General features: G+C 42.0%; 1 long non-coding RNA gene across 1 annotated transcript in view; it reads right to left on the bottom strand.

The window, feature by feature from the left end:
• Positions 1 to 1,956: 1,956 nt before the first annotated feature.
• LOC110471132 (uncharacterized) overlaps positions 1,957 to 16,532 on the bottom strand; it is a 112,308-nt gene continuing 97,732 nt past the window's right edge. The window contains exons 6-7 of the long non-coding RNA XR_014952396.1: positions 7,874 to 14,289; positions 1,957 to 4,668 (exon numbers count right to left, since the gene is read on the bottom strand). This is a non-coding gene — a long non-coding RNA (uncharacterized LOC110471132). The remainder of the gene's footprint in view (positions 4,669 to 7,873; positions 14,290 to 16,532) is intronic.

Here is a 16,532-nt window from a genome sequence, read left to right as displayed (position 1 = left end):
CTTTGGAAATCTTTTAAGATTTTTTTTGGACTGTGAATTCCCATAGTAACTGTACTAATGCAAACCAGTATTTTGCACTATTAAAAATACTTGAAGAAATGACTTAATAAAGAGGGTGGGTTGGTATTAAACATTTTCCTAATTATTGTATGCTCCAGATTCTGAACTTTGAAAAGTGAAAACAGCTGAAAGTTTCCCTTCTCAAAACATGGGGCTGAAGGCTGGTTTGAGTCAGGTGGAATTTAGTGATCACCTGTTCTCTCTTTATTTTAATTCCCGGGTCAAAGGCACAGTGCTTATTTCCTTACCAGCTCCTGTTTATGTACACATGTTTACACACACATGCCCTGAATATAAATCACTGTCACTTAAAAACAAAAAAGACCTTTAAATAGATCTACAGGGAATATATTCCCTATTATTATGTTTTCTTCTGGCTACATCTACATGGACAGTGTTCACAATTTCTTTCATTTTTAGCATTGCAATTTTTTTCTCATTAGCAGACTCTTGTAAACAGACTCTGCAGAATAAAATCACCTGATTTTTTTTTTTGTTTCTAAAATAAATCTTTTAGCTTAACCAATGTCAGTTCAAGAAAAGGTGTTGCCCTCTGTTCTACACATGATCAAGTGACTTAATCAGAATATTCTTCCAATGTACAAATTGGGTTTGTTCCATATTCTTTTTATAACAGCTGTTCTAATAACTGCATTAATCATGCTGCCATTGATCAAACCATCAAAAGTTGAATGATACAAAGAAACAGGAGCATTAGGAATTGTGATTCTTTATAAACACTCATGTGTGAATAAAACATTGCGACACCAGAACTTAAATTGTACCTTTAGGTATAATATTAATTTTAGTTTCAATTCCACTGGGATTTACTTAAGTGAGGTCTGAACTTTATTCTAAATCTTATTTTTCAGAAGGAGTTGAAACAGCCCTTGGAGTGCTGCAGCATTTCTTACTGACCCAGTGCTGGCAGTGCTCCTGTGAAGTGCAGATTTTGAAGAGAGATCTTTGCTCAGTTTTCCAGTATCGTGTAGTTTAGAAAGACTCCATATAACTAAATAACTCAGTCTTTAAAATACCAACGTTTTTGCACTTTCCTTTCATCTCCATATAGGCTTTTTGAACATTTTTCCCCTCACTGGCTGATGTACACATTCCTTAAGGCATCACTGAGCCTAGGTTGATGAGCACAGGTTGATTCCTGATCTGCCATCCCAGATTGGCTTTAAATGTCAAAATTCTCACAAATGAAGTTTAGGAGACTGATAAACTGGAGAGCTTACTCAGAGTTTACTCTGTTTTCAGTCCTCACTGGGTGGTTCCTGGTAAGTATTGACAAGGCAGGAGGCTGAGGGGTTTGGGTGTCAGCTCAGCCTAATGTGTGGGAGGAAGGTGTTAAAGAAAGGCTCAGCCTTCCTCCCCACATTCCTCCTCACTGGAACAGCCCCAGCTGGCTCCCAGGGAGGGACAGCGCTCTCGGGGTTGGGATTTAGGGTGGTTTTTGTCAGGGTGTTTGTGGGAACTCAAAAATGTCCCTCTGACATTTTTGAATGTTCCGGGTCCAGGTCAGAAGCATTTGAGACCCTGGCAGGCAGCTGCAAACAGCTGTGATTTTGGATTTGAACCATGGAATGATTTACCAACCTTGCAGGAAGAACAAGAATCACAAAAGTTTAGATATTGTAATAGAAGTAGTCACAAAGAAGAGGGAAGAATTTTTGAGTGCTGTACAGGGGGTTTTTTACTTTGTACATGGGGGTCAGAAGTTTTAAGATGGAGGAATTTGGGCCTGCCCTGTCCTCCCTCTTTGTTCTTCCTTACCTCCATGTTCTTGGTGATGTTGGCACTCACAGATTGGTTTAGAGTAGAAAGGCACCATTTAATATAGGTAATAGGCATTGGGAAAAACTGTAAACATGTAACATGTAATGTACCATATAAAAGATAGAAAATCACCATTTAATATAGGCAATAGGCATTGGGGAAAAACTGTAACCATGTCACACGTAATGTCCCATATAAAAGACAGCAGCAGCCCTGGGTGGGGAGAGAAGAAGCAGTCGGGGTCAGAGAGGATGTCAGGGTGTGTGTGTGCCTCTGCCTGAGCTGTGAGCAAACCACAGCAGCCCAAGGAGAAAATCTTTTAGATAACTTGCAATAAACTGCCTTGAGACCAACAACAGAGACTGCTGAGCCTTTCTTTGGAAGCTCGGGCTGGAGGAGAAGTTTTTCCACCACACAGAGCCACCCCTGGCCCAGGGTGGCCTTTGGCAGGTGGGGCAGAGGGACCCGGGCAGCCCCTCCTGCAGTGTTGGACACTCAGCTGGGCGTGCTGGGGTGCAGCACCCACAGCCCCTCTGGCAGCTCTGGCTCCCTCAGAGCTGCCCAGCTGTGGGGTGCCCTGGGCCACGGAGCCATCCATGATCCCAGGGAACGCAGGCCAGGGAATGGCTTCCGAGTCCTGTGGGGTGCAGACCATCATAAACCCCAGAGGATCCATAGTGCCCAATCTCCATTTGAAGCCTGGATCTATAGCAGTCCACAGTGAGGACATGGCTGTGCATTAAACCTGAGTGCTGCTCGAAGGAATTGCTGCTTACAAGGAAGTGGCCTGTAAATACATTTATTTACAGACTATTTTTGATAACGTGACAAAATGTAGGCTAACCCGAATTGTTACAAATTTCCTTTATGGCCTCAGCTGATCTCCACAACCCCTCCTGTGCCTGTGCATGCACTGAGCCCTAAATACACATGGGACAATTCCCAGCCTGGGCTTGGATCTGGAGCCTTTGGCAGCAGCAGCACTGACAGAGGCACTTCCACCTTCCCCCTGCAGCTTCCACTGGCCCTGCTGCCCTTGCTGGGGTTGGCAAAGAATTTGCAGAGACTTTTCTAAGCCAGGTCATGTGCTGTCATCATTTCTAATACATCCTGCAAATGTTTAAGCACATGTAAAATCACTGTTCATAAACAATCTGACTTTAGTTCTGTCTGCAAATATGGGCGTCTTTGATGATTTGAAGCTGAGATGGAAGGACAGTAAAAAAAGTATTTTTATAATGATGTATTATGGATGGATAATGATTTGCTACTGCTTTATATTTGTATATCAAAGGAATCAATTGAAATGAGCCAGTTCAGTGTCAGCAGAGCACAAATGCTGCAGCTTTTGTGGGTGCTGCACCCACCCTTGCCTTTGGACCTGGACCTGTTTGAGTCTTCTGTTGGAACATGAACATTTGGGTATGGGCATCTAAGCCAGGGAAAAAATTCTCTTTGGAGCTCATTTTTTAAAATAAAAACTGCCATTTTTCTGAGTTTCAGTTACAAATGCAGTAAGATTTTACTACATCTTCATTATATGATTCTGTTGACATAATCCAAAATTGTGAAAGCAAATACAGCACCATACATTAAAATGTTCTTATGATAAGTGATACTTTAAAAACTGGATGCTTTATAATAGTTTAACTATCTTAACATACATTCAGCCTTCCATGTTTGAAAATGCTTTCACAGCTCTTTCAGAAAGGACACTGAAATGTGTATTCACTGAGCAGAAGGTCCCTTTCAGCATCTATTATTTTTTGTCTCCAAGAGTGGTTAGTTATGGGAAAAGAGGGTTTTGCTGTGTATATATATAAATATATATATATACACACATACCTGCTGCTCCTGGTACCAGAGCAAGCATTCTGGAATAAATTCTGGCTGGTCAGAGGGAAGATGGAGATGAAGCAGCCAGGGAAGTGACATGTTCATATTGAACTATACAAAATCTGTCCAGCTCTAATTAATCACTGTGTGCTTCACTCAGCCCCCAGCGGGCCAGACTTACTTTTCACAAGAAAATCCAAAGTAAAACAGTGGAGACAAGCTCAGTTCTTCTGAGTTGTTACCTGAAATTATTTCATAATGGTAAGTTTTGTGTCACAGTCCCCTCACAATAAGTGTTGCAGTCCAACCCCTCTGCATTAAGGTTATTAAAGAGATTTTGCTGTACACAGCCTGATTTAAATGCTCTGCATGAAGCACTTGAATGTCTCAGCAGCACATGGATGGACCAGGGCACCTTTGGACTGTGCTGCAGGGTGGGCAGGAGGTGTTTTTGGTCACATTCCCTGCCTTTGGGGAGCTGGACACAGCAAGGAGCCTGCAGGGTGCTCCTTTAGGATCTGGGCTTTGCTTGAACTTCCACTTGTTACCCAAAGCCAGATGCCTAAAATGGATTGTGCCCCCCATCCACCAAACTGGCCAAAAAAACACTGGCACTAAGTGAAACAAGATGAATTAGCTAAGAAGAGAGGAAAGGATTAACAGGAATGAAAAATAAACCTTAATTTGCTCCAGTGCTGGTAGGATTTGGCATTTAACTTTAATCTTATGTTTCGTTCTGTGTCAGGGAGAAATACCTGTTTTGTGTTTCCCCTGACAATTCCTGCCATTAGCTGAAAGTGTTTATTCCCAGAGCTGTGTGCCATCAGTTGATGATGACAAAGAGAGGTTTTGGCAGGAAAAATCCTTTAACATTTGGAACATTATTATGAAATATAATACTGTCCTTTGCAGATCAGTCCAAAGCTATTCCATGCAAATTGTTGCATTCTCTTCCTCGGTGTCAGCTGGAACAGAGGGGGAACCACATCCCTGAAAGTAAGAAAACAAAAATGCTTAAATAACAAGGAATAAACTCCCTATTGGACTTTTTCTTGATAGTTCTGTAAAGCTGCTGAAAACAGAAATGGTACACAGAGATTTTTGGTGTCAGATCAGTGCTTTGCATTTTATGTGATCATTTACACCTGTGCAAAGTAAGTGTTTGGTAGCATTTGACAGCTGATTTAGTAACGTTTGACACCTATATTACAATGTTGAAATGACTTTACAATGTGCAAAGCCGTGGAAAAAGCTCTGATTCTTTTCATGGCTTTTTCTTTATAGTTGAATATTGAAATTCCATTCCAAAGGTAAAAAAAAAATATATATAATTCCTTGCATCCTGACTGTAATTCTTTATTTCTTCTAGTATGTTATATTCTGCTCATACTACCTTGGGGGAAAAAAAAGAAAAAAACATAAAAGGAAAAGAGAAAAGCAATTGTGTTTAATCCACAGCCTGGATTCACAGGTGCTGGCACTTACACCAAACCAAACTCAGCTGGAAGGAGACACAGGGAAGTGAGAACTCTGCCACTGGGATGAGAAACCCTGCAGGATTAAAACTCCTGATTTGTAAAAAATTGTAAGTAAATTGCATTATTTTTATAGTTATCATTTTTTTTGAAATTAAGAGAAATTTTCACTAAATGAAAGTTTTGGTTTTACTTAAGTTGGTTTTGGCTTCTTCAAAGCAAACTACCAAGCCAGAGTATTTCTGTTTTCTGCTTGAAGACAGGTGGTATCAGACTTTTCAGGACAGGGGGTTGGTCAGTTTGATACTTTGGACCCATTGGAGAAAAAACTTAATGTCAGCAATATCACCTCTGTGCATAAAGAGTCACTGCAGTTCTGAGTTTACAAACAGAGCTTTTCTCACTCCAGGACAACAAGCCCGGTAAGAAGGATCATGGACACAGCAAAAACACTGTCTAAATTGTCCTGTACAATTTGTGAAGGCACAGCTATTTGAAATTCAATTGCCAATGTTGTGTGTTGACAGGATGTGATATCTTAATGAAAATAATAACATTGTTTGCTTATCTGGTACCAGCCTGATTTCCAAAGGGAAAGCCTCTCAGACTTCACACATGGAAGTGCTTTTCCAGCTGAACTGCTGCAGTAGCCAGTGCAGCATGAGTAAGTGAGGTATCTGTGAAGTTCATGGACTGGTGAGGAGGCAGGGCTGATTTGCCAAGGCTGGAATTACTGACAGGCTGAATGACCCATGGCCAGGCTGTCACCTTCCTTTCCATTACACTCTGCAGCACAGCCCAGCAGAACAGAACCTGGGAAAAATGACTCCAGCAGGAGATTGCAGGGTTTTCAAGGTCACCAGCGTTGGCTTGTCATTTCCTAGATCAATTCCAGTGGCCTCTTGCTGGCACCTATTGATAAGGCAGAGAGCAGCCTCTTGCTTTGCCATCACTCAGAATTAAAGCCTCACGTTCACCAGTGGCTGTCTCTTGGTCTGAACCACGTGCACAGAAATCAAAGCTCCCCATGCCCTCCCTGTGTTCACAGGGCTGCTTTCACCTGCACTGCCTGGCTCAGGGCAGCCCAGCCAGCTGGCACGAGTGGAGAGCCTCAAATGTTAGCCAAAGGACAGCAAAATTATTTGTTTTAAACAAGAAAATAAAGCAGTGCTGAAGCCTACCCTAGGTCAGGGCTGGCTCCGTGTGGTGGAAAAGTCTCTCCTCCCACCCGAGCTTCCAGAGAAAGGCTCAGCAGTCTCTGTTGTTGGTCTCAAGGCAGTTTATTGCAAGTTATCTAAAAGATTTTCTCCTTGGGCTGCTGTGGTTTGCTCACAGCTCAGGCAGAGGCACACACACACCCTGACATCCTCTCTGACCCCGACTGCTTCTTCTCTCCCACCCAGGGCTGCTGCTCTCTTTTATATGGTACATTACATGTTACATATTTACAGTTTTTCCCAATGCCTATTACCTATATTAAATGGTGCTTTTCTGTCTTTTATATGGTACATTACGTGTTACATGTTTACAGTTTTTCCCCAATGCCTATTACCTATATTAAATGGTGATTTTCTTTCTTTTATATGGTACATTACGTGTTACATGTTTACAGTTTTCCCCAATGCCTATTACCTATATTAAATGGTGATTTTCTATCTTTTATATGGTACATTACATGTTACATGGTTACAGTTTTTCCCAATGCCTATTACCTATATTAAATGGTGCTTTTCCACTCTAAACCAATCTGTGAGTGCCAACATCACCAAGAACATGGAGGTGAGGAAGGAGAAAGAGGGAGGACAGGACAGGCCCAAATCCCTCCATCTCAATACCTCTGACCCCCATGTACAAAACCAAAACCCCCCTGTGCAGCACTCAAAAATTCTTCCCTCCACTTTGTGACTACTTCTACTCTAATATCTAAACTTTTGTGACTTCTTGTCCTTCCTGCAAGGTTGGTAAATCATTCCATGGTTCAAACCCAAAATCACAGCTGTTTGCAGCTGCCTGCCAGGGTCTCAAATGCTTCTGACCTGGGCCCAGAACCTCCAAAAATGTCTGAGGGACATTTTGAGATCCAACAAAGCAGGACATTTGACTTGCTCAGCGTGGCAGCTGCAGCTGAGGGAGGAGAACAGACAACAACACAAATGTTTATTGTTTGTGTTTTGTACCCAAAGGGTAGCAAGGGGAAATCACTAAAGGATAATTTGCTCAGTTTCAGAGAAGGATTGATTTCCAAGGATGCAGAGTAGTGCACCCCAGCACCCGAGACTACTCATTTCCCACTGTGGCTCCCAAACAGGATCTCCCCTGCCATGTGCTCAGCATTCTGGAAAGGGAAGGGTAAGGAAGATAACATCAGCTGCTGCAAATAGGCCTGGTGATTTCTGACTTCAGTTTTATTAGGAATTTGAAGGTGACATCCCTTCCTGATGAACACATCCCCAGCCCATTAGTGTCAGCCAGAGTTATGCTCACATGGCACAGAGAGCTGATCTCTTCTGTGTGTCTGTCCAGGCTCTGACACACAGCCCCACTCCCGGGCCTTACTCAAACAATGACAACTTAATGAGCATTTACTCAGTGCTCCATGTCTCTATAAAAGTAATTTTTAAATAGCATAATGGAATAATATTTACTCGACAGCCTCTGCATTGTTTATTCCCCAGTGTCTATCTTAAAGTCTTGTAAGATGGAAATAAATATTTACTCACTCTTCATTCATGCAGTTTATTCTGTGTAGAACTGCAGCCAGCTCTATTCATCCTATTGCCTTTCAGCTGGATGCTATAAAGAGAATAAATTAATTGTTGCTAAACTTATGTATGTGATAAAAAGGACAAAAAAAGTTTGTGCTGGCTCCTGTCTGCATTTTACTGCACGTGCCCCCTCCCACCCCATCCCCTCAGCCAGGGTGAGGGAGAGTATGTGCATATAAAAATCACATTGCCTCCAGCTCATTGCTGTCCATTGACACAGCCTCTCTGTAAAAACTTTTGATGAATAGTCAGCATCTAATTCCTCAGTAATAAAAAACCCTAAGTTGCTTGCAATCATTATTCCAAATGGAAAAATTAATTGTAAATAACTGGAAGTCAATTAAGGCTGGGTTCTGCCGGGTAATGCAAATCTTTTATAGTTTTGTTTCAGTTAACTGCCTCATTAATGATTTATAGATGTGTATACAGCTGTGGGAACCATAGCATTATCTAATGCACTCAGAGAATAATTACATATGAAAAGAACTACGTGGCTCAAGGGAAAAACTCAGAAATTACTTACTGCCTTAACTTCAACCGTATTAAGATGCAAAGCATTTAGAAACCAACTGTGATGTTTTATCATATTCTTGAGATTTCATGTTCTTTTTAAAAAGGGAAAAATAATTCTTTCTAAAAAAATATTTGTACACTTCAGTATTACACAGTACACAAAAATCAGGATGTCTCGGCTGAGAATGTCAGCATTTATTTATTATTTAAAAGACTAAGTTATAAACCATTCCCATTGTGCATCTGCTATACAGGAATAAAAGACATTTCTCCAGTTAAACAATTCATGGGCATATGCATCTATCTCCCTGAATTACACAGAGCCAGAAGTAATTTTGGGAAGACTTCCTTCAGGAGTCATTTTCCTGAATATACAAATACACTGGTACATTTTCTTTGGTGATGCTAATTTTGGAAGTTTGAGGAGTTTTTTGTAAAACTTTATTTTCCCTCTTGAATAGGGCAATGAGCTTGAAGTTTGCACCATTGGATACTTATGTCTTGTAGATTTTAATCCAGTGATAAACTGCTGCTGGATATTTCGGAGCACCATATAAGATCTTTTGCTTTTAAGTCTGTTTTTCTTCTTTTGAGGGCAGAGAAGGGGTCAGGGTTTTTCTCCCCAAACACAGACATTTGACCTGCCCTGACATTTTCCATGCAGTTATCTCCATATCAGTGCAGGTCCCCAGAGCTCCTGGCACTGCTCTGGGAGGATTCCCTGTGCCAGGGCAGAAAACCCAAGTGTGCCCCAGCTCAGCCTTCATCCTCAGCCTGAGCAGCCACATCCCCTGCTTTTGTCCCCAGGGTGGCTCCAGGAATATCAGGGTGTTCCTGGCCAGCTGCTGCTGGTTTGAGCTGTCTACAGCATCCTCAGAGCCACCTCCTTCCCCATCCCTGGGACACCTCCCAGAACATCCATCCTTCCTCTCTTCCTCCCCCACCTTCTCCAGGCCTCTGCTCCCAGCTCTGCCCTCCAGCTGGTGTGGCTTTGTTGGCTCAGTCAGGTGTGACATGAGCTGTCTGTGCTCCTTCCACCTGTGGGAATCCAGGGCTTCCCTCTGGGACCCTGGCAGGTCTGGGACCCTGGCAGGGGTCAGGAACCCCCTTGACAGAACCCCCAGAGACACTGGTTGTGATCTCTGCCCATGGAAAAGAGTTTTCAGTCTTACAGGATGAACTACAAGCTCTGTGTTTGATATAGGTAATAATTAAGTGTGGCATGGGGGCAAAAGTAAAATTTTAGGGTTCTAGATTAGGGGTCCAAAGGGGACAAGATGCAGGAAATTGGGTGTGCCTTGTCCTTTTTCTCCTTCTTCATGCCCTCCATGTCTCACTGTGGTGTTGGCATTTTTCTGTTGGTTCAGGCTGGGGACACACTGTCCAACGTAGGTGACAGATATTGGCACGTTATTGTAAATGCAGCCCAGGGAGTTTCTGGTATTTAATGTTTGTCACATCCCACTGAGGGCAGAGCCCCACACGCTGCCCTGCAGGACAGAGCTGGGCAGGGCAGCAGAACATGTGAGAGATCAACAGAATAAACAACCTGGAAACCAGCACAGACCAATTATGGCTTCTGCTTTGGCAGCGGGGCAGAAAGACAGAGACTTTCTACAATTTCAGAATCATCAATAGCTCAGATTCCAACACCCACCTGTCCTGTGATTTTTTGGTCATACATTTGGCAATATTAAAACTCTGGCCCAGTTGTCTATTGGAACTATACAAGGCCAGAGGGAGGCAAATAAAATTTTTTATTTTGTCTGCAGATGTTCAGACTCTTACATTAAACCTGTAACTCTCCTGTACCACCTACTCATTTCCCAAATCACGTCAGCACATTCCACCAGGTAGGAAAGAAAAACAACCAGCCTGATGTCCTTTTTGTGGGGAGGAGGAGTGGGGAAAGGACAGCAGACACTCATTCCAGGTTTTCCCAGTGCCATCAAACCACAAACACTGCCTGGCCACCAGCCTGCTGCTGCTGTGGGATTAAATGGAGCACAGGATGCTCAGTGTCCTGCTTGCTGTGCTAGAGAGCTGCTTCCACAGAGAGGGATGCTCAGATGAAAATCCACAACTTTTTTTTCTGTGCAGAAAATCTGTGGTAGTTTCTGCTTCTTCATGCCTGTTAAAAACAGGTTGAGGTGTTTGTAATTCTGCTTGGCACTGAAGGAAATTGTTGACTCTAGATTGTATTGACTGATGGAATAATTCGGGGTGATGAGGTCTCAGGAAGTAATTTGTTCCCACCTTCCACTCAAAGACTTCTGCAATCACGTCAGTGACCATGTGTGAAATGGAAGTGAAGGCAAAACCATGGGAATAAGTTTTTTGGAGGGTTTATTGCCAGATAATAAACAAATAGACAACTGAAATTGTCATAAGATATTTGTAACTCTACAGTGGTGTAATGAAACATGTTAACCTACAGGGGCAAATTAAGGGCTGCAAATCAAGTATCATTTAACATTAGAAAAATGTACTTTTAATTTTAAGCTTTTGAGGCTGTACAGCATAACCTGCATAAGGAGCAGCTAAATTAATCAAGATTAAGCTGTCTAGGGTGATTAAACACACAGGTACAACCTTTGGCTGGTGACATCCTCAAAGATGTCCTTATGGAGTTGTAGGCACAGAGTTACAGGGCCTTGATGGCACTGGAATGTGCCTTGGAATATTCTTGTGGAGCGTCTGGGCTTGACACCTTCTGGTTCAACACAGTCTGGCCATTCTTACCTTCTGCTATCTCTGTTTTTATGTTTTATTTTGGTGCAACCACCACAGGTAATTCCATTAAGTCTTCCTGAACAGTAGCCAGTAGTTCTTATGGCCATTTCTTACTTGCTTTTGGAAAATAATAAAATAAAATAATAATAGGTGAGATATTTGGCAAACCATCTGCTAATTAGCAAAAATGTTTAGTTATTTCTCTTGTTTGGCTATAGCTTATCACATTATGAGCGGGAAAGATTTTAAAGCATTCTCAGTTCTGGTTTTAATGTTCTTTATAATCAAAAGGGTAAAATGAAGGCACATCACCATGATGAGGTGTGTGGTGGGAGGCAGGCAGAGAGACCTGCCAGCTCTCACCAAGCCTCTGTCAGAGCTGAGTGTTCCATAAAGATGCTCCCTCAGAGACAAAAACAATAATGCAGATCCAATTTGCATCTCAGATCTTCTGCCCCTGAGAGAGGAACAGGATCGTGAAATTATAAACTGGAAGTAACACTTTATTGTGAATTCCTTTGCCATTTCAAATGCAGCTTGGAGACGGGATTGCTGCACCCAGTGACTCTGCTATAAATTGTTAAAAAAATTAATAATGCCAAGTTTTCATATGTCACAATTGACAACTTTTCGTAGCAAAGAAGAGAAATTTTGGAAGTTTGAGCCCTGATTTTGTCTGATTTTTGTCTGCCATCCTTTCCTTTCTCAGTCTCACACTCAGGCTGGAGATCTGCCATGAGGATGAGCCAAAAGCCACAACCATTGTGGTGGGACAGAGAGGGATGGGAGAGACAGGAGACCTCTGGGGACTCCCCATCCCAGCAGGTGGCCAGTGGAGCTCCCAGGTTCTAAAGGTGACAAACTCATTCCTTAGCAAGCACAGCTCAGTTTCTCTTCTGTTTCCTCCCACCCCCAATCAGATAAATTCTCATAACCCGGAAAACCCAGCCAAGGAAGCATTTATTTTGTTTCCATATGACATTCTCCATCTGAAGGATTTGTAAATCAGACCCAAAAGTCACTCACAGCAGGTTGAAATCTGATGTTAAAAAGATTCAATCTGGGAAAAAAAAAGATAAACCCACCCTGAAATAAATTCTGATCGATTATATTTACTATGAGTCCAATTATGCTTTTCCATTTTATATAATTCTTGTGGAAGGCAGGGGGAAATTATGCATATTTATCAATATGGTGTTATTCTTTATTCTGCCTGTATGCCTTTGGCAGTGACTTCAGAAGATAAATGCTAAACTACCCAGCTAATAACTCAGGAGCTTTGCTCCGAGTTCCAGATGCCCTGGAGGAGAGCAGCCCCAGTGATCATTTCTCCTCCTGGATGGAAATTTTGAAGTGTTCCAGTTGGATCAGTGTTTGAGAAAGAATTGTTCCCCTTTATTCCTCCTGGCTCGTGCTGTCCTTCCCGTGGGGAGCAGAGTTTGCTGGAAATGCCTGCCCTGAGCCCTCCCTGTGGGGTTTGCAAACATCCAGGCAGAGGATGGAGACCCAGAGGCCACTCCTAAAAATTTTAAAAAACATTTACCTACTTCTAACAGAAGAAAAGAGTGCAAAATGAGGCTGTGGAAACTATGCACCAAAATATATCTTTTCTGTACATGAGAATTAAGACTGAGTCTTAATTAAAATTAGCAGTGAATAATACATATTCACTTGAATAGTTTATTATTTCCTCAGTGCATGTGGTTTTATCACATCAATATGCATTCATGCACATTTTGTGGACTGTAAATGTGATTAGCCCTTCAAGTTATATTTAGGGCATTTTTAAATTGGCCACTTGTACCTGTGTGCCACACATCTCATCACTGCCCCTGGAATCTCATAAAATCAGAAAAATACTGAGAACTTCATCAGCACTGTGACCTCATTTGAAGAGCACCTAAAAATGCACTTACTTTTATTATTTAGCTATATACAATTGAACCTTACATGTGATAGCTAATTTTAAAAACAATATATGCAATTTCATGTTCCCGTGGGTGGTGAAATAAGTGTTATTTTGTCCTTACAGCTGTTACTTTCTCTCAACATAATAATACACAAATCAGTAGCAGAAAGACAACATTTCATAGTCCTTCCTTATGCTATAAAGGTGATGCATATTAACTTTGTAGTTGGTACTGGTATAAAAAGTGCTGGTGTATTCTAAGTGCATTAAACTATAAAGTCATAATAGAAAGTACCAGGATGAAATTATTTTGGACAGCTGGGAAGACTTTGATGCTATAAATTGTAAAAAAAAAATTAATAATGCCAAGTTTTCACATGTCACAATTGACAACTTTTCATAGCAAAGAAGCAAAATTTTGGAAGTTTGAGCCCTGATTTTGTCTGATCTGAAGAAAGGGTGCCCAGCTCAGATCTGAGCCCTGCCTTCATCCCCCAAACCTCGCCCACTCTGTGGGATAGGGCCGTGTAAAAATCCCAAAATAGGGGGGTGTGGGGACACAGAAAGCCTCACAGCAAAGATCCACCTGATTCCCATTTACAGATGGGGAAAGGGATGCCAGGTGGAGATTGAAGGGACTTGTTGAATGTATGTATAAATATACGGAGAGCTGGCATTTCATCTGCTCCAAATGCAGTCACACCAAACCTGGAGGAAGAGAGAAACCATAAAATTCCACACTCTCCTGCTGATTCAGGAGGGTGGGAGAACCCTCTGGATGGGCAGCTGATGAAATCTCCTAATTACTCGTGGCCAATAAAAGCTGATAGCCCTGCACTGGCCAGGAAAATGATGGATGCAGTTTGAATTCCACAATTCTCTCACTCTTTGCCCTTCATTTTGTGCAGAAGAGAGCCTGTGGGTGTCCCCATGTCCCCAAAATCCTCAGCAGGTGGAAAGAGAGGATGGCAACGGGAATGAATCAGAGTGCAGATCCAGAGTGATTTTAGGGTTCCACTGGTAACATTTCACTGAATTAAGGTGATTTTTTGTGTCCTGCAGGCTCCAGACAGAGATTGTGGAAAGGGAGAGATGAGGCTTGTGTGGGTTCTGCTGAGGTAAAACATTCCAAGCACGGCTGTGTCTCCATCCAGGCATTCCAGGGAGAATTCCTCACCCCACTGAATCCAGGAGCCTGCCAGGGCACAGAGACTGGCTGGGAAAAAAAAAATGGATAAAGATATTTTTATAAAAATCCCCCTGGGACCATCTCCTGTATTTAATAAGGAAAAGCACCTTCTGTGCAGCCAATAAAAGTAGAGTCTCTCATGAAGATTTATACCATATTACACACTGAAATTCAATGTACAATGATACCCTTGTGTATACAGTTGTCAGAATAATAATCTTTGTCTGTCTGATCAACTTATATTTTATGCCAACAACATGGCATTTAATATTATACAGTTTCAGAGGAAGAAAATAAATTTATTCATGTAACAACTTGCCCAGTAGCTTAAACAGACAAAGTGAAAAAAAAATAGCTTGGAGTTTTTACATTAACTTGTGATCCACAATACAGATTTCTATACAATTTCAGCAATTTTATGCAGCAAGAAAAACTATGATTCCTAATCTAGTTTCTGAAATTGTCTCACTATTTTATGCTGCCACGAGGAATAATGCAGTTGGATCTGACTGCTGCAGTTTGCTTTTGGCATCCTCCTGAAACGAGGAGTCTAAAAATACAAATGGTAATCAACAGCTTCTTTCTATATTCTGCATTGTCACATTCTGTGCTGTATTCTTAGGCTTTGTGCCTCAAAATATACATCCAGAAACACTTATAGAGAAGTTATACATGGACTCCCCCACAACCAAAGCACTCCTTGAGAGAAATCAGTGGAGTCTTCCCACGACTGGGGCTGGTTCCAAATGATGCAAAGCTCTGCCAGATAAGAAAACCTAAGCAATATAGAAAATCTCTGTTGTATGTAGATCCATTAAATCTATTCTCCCAGCAGCCTGTGTAGAAAACTGACAGACTTTGAATGATTTATTGGTATCTTTTTAAAGGCATCTACTTTTTTACCTTACATTAATTTTTCTTTATATAACAATACCTGACAAAAAAAGGAAACCTGGTGACATGCCACTCCCACCCAACCCCCCCCAAAAAAGCTAATGAAAAGACTGGATAGAGGATTGGGAAGAGAAATAAAAGAGGATGGTTAGAAATGTATCTGTGCCCCAAGATGCACCCTAAGAACAGGAGCTGCAGACTCAGAAAATAAAGGGGTGCCACAGCCTTAGAGCAGTTAAACCTCACCTAAAGTTGGTTTTATTATTGGTGAGCCCTGGCAGAGGTGCCCAGGGAAGCTGGGGCTGTCCCTGGATCCCTGGCAGTGCCCAGAGCCAGGCTGGACAGGGCTGGGAGCACCTGGGACAGTGGGAGTGTCCCTGCCATGGCACTGGATGGGCCTTAAGTTCCTTCTAACCCAAACCATTCTGGGATTCTGTCATTGCTGATGAAAAGTAAAATTCTTGTGAGAGTGTAACAAAATGGGCAGAGTTCTCCATTTTTATCAAAACCTCCAAGTCCCCTGGCTGGGCTGTGATGCCTTCAGGGAAGCATTGCCTGATGATCCATTGGTGACTATCATTGAAACTTTTCCAAAATTGTGTATTGTTGCACCAAGACACAATTGAATTGCTGTTTCCTCATAACAGGATGTGCTCTGAGGGCCTGAGGAACGTGACTGATTCCAAAATACACAGACACACACACGTGCACACACTCACACACAGCTCCTGCGTGGGAAGGAGCCACCAGGACGTGTTGGCCAAGAGTTGGACATTTCTTTTGCAATCAAAGAGAGGAAACAGCTCTCCACTGTCATCTTAATTATCAGAATCTTCCTATTCAGGCTGCTGTGGACCAGTTTTTAGGTGAGAACTCATATACCAAATTAATTTCTGTGGAATAAAAGAATTCTGTTTAAGAACAGAATTAGGTAGCTCATGACAGAAACACACATGAGAAAAATACACTTTCACTACAGAAGTAGAAAAAAAGCTGAAGGAGGACACAGATTAAAACCAGCTTTGAGATTTATAGGAATTTGTTTGCATAGAGCACAATTGGAGCACTTTGATCAGATTAACTCCCCTATATAAAAGCAAACCAACACTTCCAACCCCCATCATATTGCCCTGGGAGAAAAACAAAAAAAAGTCAGTTACAAATGAGCTGACCCTCAAAATAACTCAGGCCTTCATGGACTGATAGTCTGAAACTGCTCCAGAGAGGTGAGAAAAGGCAAAGGAAAAATCAAAACATCAGAAAAGGGAATTGCCTAAAAGCATAAGAGAGCTCTTGCACAAGGCCAGCTGAGCAGGGAGGTTCTGCTGACTGACACCAGCTGGGCAGGGCTGGAGGCAGACTTTGGAAATATATTC

This window comes from Lonchura striata, chromosome 4A, assembly GCF_050655825.1.
Source record: "Lonchura striata isolate lonStrDom1 chromosome 4A, ASM5065582v1, whole genome shotgun sequence".
Taxonomy (NCBI): Eukaryota; Metazoa; Chordata; class Aves; order Passeriformes; family Estrildidae; genus Lonchura; species Lonchura striata.
Note: the sequence above shows the minus strand (reverse complement) of the source record. Positions and strands in the feature narration are given on the sequence as shown.